This window comes from Perca fluviatilis, chromosome 20, assembly GCF_010015445.1.
Source record: "Perca fluviatilis chromosome 20, GENO_Pfluv_1.0, whole genome shotgun sequence".
Lineage (NCBI taxonomy): Eukaryota > Metazoa > Chordata > Actinopteri > Perciformes > Percidae > Perca > Perca fluviatilis.
Window position 1 is genome coordinate 33,927,673 of NC_053131.1, and position 8,200 is coordinate 33,935,872.

Sequence of the window (8,200 nt, forward strand, 5' to 3'; positions counted from 1 at the left end):
CGGACTTTCAACTCACACCTCCGGGCGGAGCTTTCGTGCATCCCTGTGGAGGCTGGGGGCATTGAACCAGAGTGGACAATGTTCAAAGTTTCCATTGCTGAAGCTGCGGCGAGGAGCTGTGGTCTTAGGGTCTTAGGTGCATCAAGGCGCGTAACCCATGAACACCGTGGTGGACACCGGTGGTCAGGAAGCCGTCCGACTGAAGAAGGAGTCTTTCCGGGATATGTTATCCCAGAGGACTCCGGAGGCAGTTGCAGGCACCGAAGGCCGGCGCAGGGCTGCAGCCTCTGCCGTGAAAGAGGCAAAGCAGCGGGTGTGGGAGAAGTTTGGAGAAGACATGGAGAAGGACTTTGGTCGGCACCAAAGTGCTTCTGGAAAACTGTTCGCCACCTCAGGAGGGGGAAGCGGGGAACCATCCAAGCTGTGTACAGTAAGGATGGGACACTGTTGACCTCAACTGAGGAGGTAATAGGGCGGTGGAAGGAGCATTTTGAGGAACTCCTGAATCCGACTAATACGCCCTCTATGTTAGAGGCAGAGCTGGAGGAGACTGGTAAAGTCTACTCCAAGGTGCTGGAAAGGAGGGTTCGGCCGATAGTCGAACCTCGGGTTGAAGAGGAACAATGCGGATTCCGTCCTGGTCGTGGAACAACGGACCAGCTCTTCACTCGCAAGGATCCTGGAGGGAGCCTGGGAGTATGCCCAACCGGTCTACATGTGTTTTGTGGATCTGGAGAAGGCGTATGACTGGGTCCCCCCCGGGAGATACTGTGGGAGGTGCTGTGGGAGTATGGGGTGAGGGGGTCTCTACTCAGGGCCATCCAATCTCTGTAACGACCAAAGTGAGAGCTGTGTCGGGTTCTCGGCAGTAAGTCGGACTCGTTTCAGGTGAGGGTTGGCCTCCCCGCCAGGGCTGCGCTTTGTCACCAATCCTGTTTGTAACATTTATGGACAGGATATCGGTGGCGTAGTCGGGGTGGGGAGGGGTTTGGGGGCTGGGGATCTCATCGCTGCTCTTTGCAGATGATGTGGTCCTGATGGCATCATCGGCCTGCGACCTTCAGCACTCACTGGATCGGTTCGCAGCCGGAAGTGAAAGCGGTTGGGATGAGGATCAGCACCTGTAAATCTGAGGCCATGGTTCTCAGCAGGAAACCGATGGAGTGCCTACCTGGAGGTAGGGAATGAGTCCTTACCCCAAGTGAAGGCGTTCAAGTACCTTGGGGTTTTGTTCGGGAGTGAGGGGACAATGGAGCGGGAGATTGGTCGGAGAATCGGTGCAGCAGGTGGTATTACATTCAATCTATCGCACCGTTGTGACGAAAAGAGAGCTGAGCCAGAAGGCAAAGCTCTCGATCTACCGGTCAGAACGAAAGAAAGAGATCCAGGGTACAAGCGGCCGAAATGGGTTTCCTCAGGAGGGGGGCTGGCGTCTCCCTTAGAGATAGGGTGAGAAGCTCAGTCATCCGTGAGGAGCTCGGAGTAGAGCCGCTGCTCCTTTGTGTCGAAAGGAGCCAGTTGAAGTGGTTCGGGCATCTGGTAAGGATGCCCCCTGGGCGCCTCCCTAGGGAGGTGTTCCAGGTACGTCCAGCTGGGAGGAGGCCTCGGGGAAGACCCAGGACTAGGTGGAGGGATTATATCTCCAACCTGGCCTGGGAACGCCTCGGGATCCCCCAGTCGGAGCTGGTTAATGTTGCTCGGGAAAGGGAAGTTTGGGGTCCCCTGCTGGAGCTGTTCCCCCTGCGACCCCAAAGATCCACCCTCAAACCACTGGAAACGCAGGCGTGTGGAAACTGTTCACACATATCAGTCCTGGGTGTTTTCGAAACCCATGGATGGTGGCCCCGACCCAGGAGAATAAAACGTCCTATGTTGAGGGGGCCACGCTCCTGAAATCGGTGGAAGCTGTTTCTTCTGATGATGACGCAGGCTATATTCCTGTGCGGAAAGACTGGTATGCATCTCCCGAGACCAACAAGCGGTTCCTGGTGTTATCGGACTGTGGTGGGGACATACTGGTGATTATCCTGGATAGAAACACACTTTGAACACTGCATTATTTTGTATTTTTGTATTTTCATGGGAGGGTGTTGAACGAGAGTATGTGAAAATCCAAAAAACAATTAAAAACTAGACTCCTGCTTTTTGAAATATATTTGCTTTTTGAAATGTATTTGTATTAATCCAAAAAACAGCTACAACTATACTTCTGCTTTTAAAATGTATCAGCTCAAGAACAGTTGAGACTGTGCTTCTGCTTTTGACATGAGTTAACCAAAAAACAGCTAAAATCTATTTCTGCTCTTGAAATGTATCAGCTCAAGAACAGTGGAGACTGTGCTTCTGCTTTTGACATGAGTGTTTGACATTTTAGTGTGAGTTACTGTGTGAAGCTGCCTATTTGACACCGTAGTTGTGAAGAGGAAGTGTCTGCAAGAGGCTTCAGATGCATAAGTTGCTTTGTGAACCTGCACAGCTAGAAAGAGGAAGTCCTGTTGGGGCCCTGTCTACATGCACTTGGGGGTTAGGCTCTGGGTGCACATAGGGGAGAAAAAGGTTACTGCTTTGACCTATTGATCAATGCAGTCGAACTGAGCCGTTAGATTCTATGTTAGATAGCAACATGCATATGCATAAAGGAAATATCGTCATGTGAGATGTTTCTACGTATATCCAATCTGATGCTTGCTTTAAGACTGTATTACCATGTAAGGTGAAACAAATGTGATAAAACACACCTCGCTGTGATGGGGGGTTGAACCCCAAGAAATGTTCATATAAAAAATGGGTGCTTTGCCAAAAAGCGGCTCCCTTGGGCTCGTTTTCTGCTCTCTTGACCGATACCCTTGCTGGAGGGATCTCCTGTGTCTTAGAGCATTTTTGAGTGATTGAACTCTGTTTATTTTTTCATTTATTTTATTTTCTTGTTAACTTTTTGCTTTTTTATAAAAATATAATAAAACCACCTGTGTTCGTCTTGAGCAAGGTGACCCAAAAAACCTTGTGAGTCTTTTTTTGCTCTTTTAGAAGACTTTTTTCCTTTTTCTTCTTTTTCTCCACTTACCCGTGTGAGCGTGGACACCCCGAAAGGGGAAGAGGTGGCCTCCTCTTTTTTTTTTTTTTTTATAAATAGATTTTATTGATTTTTATCGAAATAGAACATAACCAACATACAACTGCTCTCTGTGTTCACAAAAATATCAGAACAGGAAGGAAATAAACCACCATTCACACCAAAATGACTTCAGGTAGCGCACGACTGTCCTTACCCCCAAAAGTTAAAGAAGAGGAGAGAAAAGATAAATAAATAAAAAATAATAATAATAAAAATAATTAAATTTAAAAAATAACAGAAAAAATATAAAAAATTTAATAAAATAAAATAAATATATATATATATAAAAATAAATAATAAAAAAATCAAAAATTAAAAAGGAAAAAAAAAATATACACATACATACGCACACACACACACATATCCCTATATATATATATATATATATATATATACATACAGATATACAAATATACATATATATATACATACATAAACATGTATACCTACATACATACACATGTGAATTAAAAACCAAGTAAAAATAAAGAATCTTACCGCCGCCCCCAACTGTCACATCAGTCACCCTATACACATACCTTCTCTCAACCATGTATAGTGGAGTTAAAATATAAATTTGACCAGTACATAAGACAATAGTCGGGTGGATGACGTTAGTAAAAAATAAATAAGTAAATGAAATAAAAACAGATAAACAATCAAATTAAATTGAAAATACCTAAATAAATCAAATAAGACCATCAGTATACAAAAGTGTGTATATATACAAGTAGATAGCCAGATCAGATCAAAGCAAAAGCAGAGAAGGGGAGATCCAAAGACTGGCAATAAGATATATAATAACATAAATCATCCAGTGGAAGTGTTCCAGTCTAAAGCATATCTTTAACCGAGCGGTTTGCAGCCACCCCGGGGACCGACCTGACCAGCAGACCTTTGATCCTCCAGCTGATCAGAAGCTTCTGTGACCACGGCAGAAGTGGCTGTCCGAGTGTGAGTAATCAATTGTAATAGTTTGGTTGTAAAGATCTCCTGTGTGCTGTGTATTACACATACGGGGGACATCTAGGTTGTCGATCAAAAGCCTCTGGTCTCGTCATCGGGTTTCCAGTAGCGAGGACCCGCGAATGCGGGGGTGTGTGTGTCTCTCTAAAAATAATCTAAACCATAGGGAAGTATTTCAATTAATTCCTTTGAACCTATTAATAGTTATAATACAATATTTATATTATTTGAACCTTTGAAGAAAAAGCTATACTATGCCTCGATAACTGTCACATCGTTCCACATGAGTAAATGTTGAGCTAAAGTTGATATTTTGATTGAAAGACATTTATTTAAAGTGAAATTGTTACGATATACAGGAAAGCTGCTAGACCTGCTAAACCCCAACCGTTTGTTTCATGGTGCTGAAGCCTCTTTCTCTCTCTGGCCACTCTGAGGCATCATGGGTAGCAACACGGTCTCACGGCAGTTCGTGAAATGGTCACGTTATTTAATCTATTGATTCGTGTACACGGACACGATTAAGGTTGTTTATTTCGTGGTGGTCGCCACGAAATGGGAACGTGACCATGGCATGAGACTGGGCTGCTCTGGGGGACGCAACATCGGGGAAATGAAACGCCACATGCCAGCTAGAGCTTAAATCGGCCCAAAAAATCTAGCCCGACCCTACCCGAGCCCGTGCACGTTGTGTCCGACCGCCCGGCCCGGCCGGCCGCCCGGCCCGGCCCGACACATTAACTGTAATTACGAGCCCGATTTAAACCTGACAATGTTTTAATACGTGGGCTGCTGTAACTGACGTTCTCAACTACAATTCAGAGTTGTTTGAACTGCAGAAATCTGTTTAAAATGATCTTAATGAATAATGTAACAAAGACGAAGGCTGTAAACTATCATCTGTTCTGCCACAGCGAGCCTGCTTCCGCCTTCTATCGCCTCCTCATGTTATCGCATGGACGCACAACAAACTACGCCTTTCGACAAGCGCCGACACATGTTGTCGCGCACTTCGTTTAAAATGGTTCCATACCTCCGACTTTCCTCCAGACTTGCTCAAAAGGTCATTCTCCTGTTTTTCTTTTTTTCTTTACATCCTCAAGCTCCATGTTGCACTTAAGCTCCACCATACAGCCCTCAGCCTCGGTGTGGTGCTCCACCATACAGCCCTCAGCCTCGGTGTGGTGCTCCACCATACAGCCCAGCAGGCCCGGTGTGGTGCTCCACCATACAGCCCAGCAGGCCAGGTGTGATGCTCCACCATACAGCCAGCAGGCCCGGTGTGGTGCTCCACCATACAGCCCAGCAGGCCAGGTGTGGTGCTCCACCATACAGCCCAGCAGGCCCGGTGTGATGCTCCACCATACAGCCCAGCAGGCCCGGTGTGATGCTCCACCATACAGCCCAGCAGGCCCGGTGTGATGCTCCACCATACAGCCCAACAGGCCCGGTGTGATGCTCCACCATACAGCCCAGCAGGCCCGGTGTGGTGCTCCACCATACAGCCCAGCAGGCCCGGTGTGATGCTCCACCATACAGCCCAGCAGGCCGGTGTGGTGCTCCGCCACCAGCCCAACGCCCGGTGTGATGCTCCACCATACAGCCCAGGAGGCCCGGTGTGATGCTCCACCATACAGCCCAGCAGGCCCGGTGTGATGCTCCACCATACAGCCCAGCAGGCCCGGTGTGATGCTCCACCATACAGCCCAGCAGGCCCGGTTGATGCTCCACCATACAGCCCAGGCCCGGTGTGATGCTCCACCATACAGCCCACCAGGCCCGGTGTGATGCTCCACCATACAGCCCAGCAGGCCCGGTGTGATGCTCCACCATACAGCCCAGCAGGCCCGGTGTGATGCTCCACCATACAGCCCAGCAGGCCCGGTGTGATGCTCCACCGTACAGCCCAGCAGGCCCGGTGTGGTGTGTGCGAGAGGAGGAGACACGTGTTGCATTTTGTAACTGAAGTATAACTTGTGTAACTTTTCAGACACATTTGTTACTTTGGCCTAAATATAGCCTATATATATATTTCTGATTATGGCATAGCTTTCTCTCCAGCCATTTAGGCTATAGTAATGATTACTGGTGTGTCTCGGGCTTTAGAGTGTTTTCTTTTCAAAGGAGGAATGACCCTTTTGTCAGGGGCTTTTGGTTTGCAAATGTAGACAGAGATGAGAGGGAACTGGAGAGAGACTCTGGTTTATTTAGTCTTTTCTTTTTCTCTAAGATTTTCGTGAGATTTTGAGAGGCGTCACTCATCCTGCTCGCCATTTCCGGGTTAGCACTCCACCAATCAGATTAGTGGAGTGAGTCCGACTGCCCGCCCTCCGACTCAATAAGTCAGGTCAGCCCAGATGAAGGCCGACAGCTTCTAAATGCCAAATTTGCTGATACTGAAAATGTTAAATTGTAATGAGCATATAGCAACAAGAAAGGTGGCATCAGCTCTTAAGGCGATCACACACCAACCAGACGGCCGACAGTCGGTCCAAAAAGTTCCTCAGAACTCACCTAAGAGACGAGACCTAATACGTCTCCATAACAGCAGGTGGAGCTAATCTGTATTGTTGCCCCAAAAAATGAAAACCGGCAGCTGATTGGACGAACGTTACATGAGTTTGTTTTCTCCAGAAATTCAAAGCCAGACTGTCGTGGCGGCTCGTTCAGAATCTGATCTCATATCGGACTAAAATAGTTCACAGAGACATGTTACTGGAAACATTTGAAGGGAAATGGACTTTGTCTCTGTGTTGTCTCTGTGGTATTGATGATGATGATGATGGTATTGATGATGATGGTATGATGTATGTATTGTGTCTATTGATGATATGTGATATATTATTATTGATATATGTGGTGTTATTGATGAGGTTTGTGTATTGTTATTATTGATGATATTGTTATTGATGATGATGATGGTGTTGTTGTGGATGTGTCTGTGTGGTATTATTTGTATTGTTTGATGATGGTATTATTGGTATTGATGATGATATGTATTGTTATTGATGTTGATGTGTTGTGTGTTTTCTGTGTATTGTTATTATTGATGATATAGCTTATTGTTGATTTGTGTTTATGATTGTGATGATGATAGATGTGTTTGTGGTATTGATGATCTTGTTTTATGATGATAGTTTTTGGTATATGGTTTTTGTGTGTTTAGTGTATTTCTGTTATTGTGTGTTGTATTGTGTGTTATGTTATTATTGATGTGTTATTGATGTGTGTGTGTGTTGTGTTATTGTGTATTATTGTCTCTGTGTTATTGTATCTGTGTATTGATGATGATATGTGTGATGTGTGTTGTGTGGTTTTGTATTATTGATATGTTTATTATTGATGATGTGTGTTATTATTATTATATTAATGTATGTGTGTGTTGTGTGTGTTATTGTAGTGTGTTATTATTGTGTTTGTGTTTTTTGTGTGTGTGTATTTATTGTTGTTCTGTATTATTATTGATATTGATAGTGTGTGTTGTGTGTGTTTGTGATAATGATGCGTGTGTTTGTGTGTGTGTAATGTGTGTGTGATTATTATGTGTTGTGTGTTGTGTGTATTATTATTGTGTTGTATTGTGTGTTTGTGTGTGTTTTGTTTGTTGTGTGTATTATTGATGTGTGTGTATTGTGTGTGTATGCGTGTGTGTGTATTATTATTATTGTGTATTATTGTCTGTGTGTGTGTGTGTGTGTGTGTGTGTGTGTATTGTATGCGTGTGTCTGTGTGTGTGTCTCTGTGTGTGTGTTGTGTGTGTGTGTTAGTATTTTGTGCGTGTGTTTGTGTGTGTGTGTGTGTGTGTGTGTGTGTGTGTGTGTCGTGTGTCTGTGTGTGTGTGTCTGTGTGTGTGTGTGTGTATGCGTGTGTGTGTCGTGTGTGTGTGTGTGTGTGTGTGTGTGCGTGTTGTGTGTGTGTGTGTGTGTGTGCGTGTGTGTGTGTGTGTGTGTCTCTGTGTGTGTGTGTTTGTTGTGTGTGTGTGTGTGTTGGTGTGTGCTGTGTGTGTGTCTCTGTGTGTTGTTGTGTGTGTGGTGTGTTTGTGTGTGTGTGTGTGTGTGTGTGTGTGTGTGTGTGTGTGTGTGTGTGTGTGTGTGTGCGTGTGTTGTGTTTGTGTGTGTG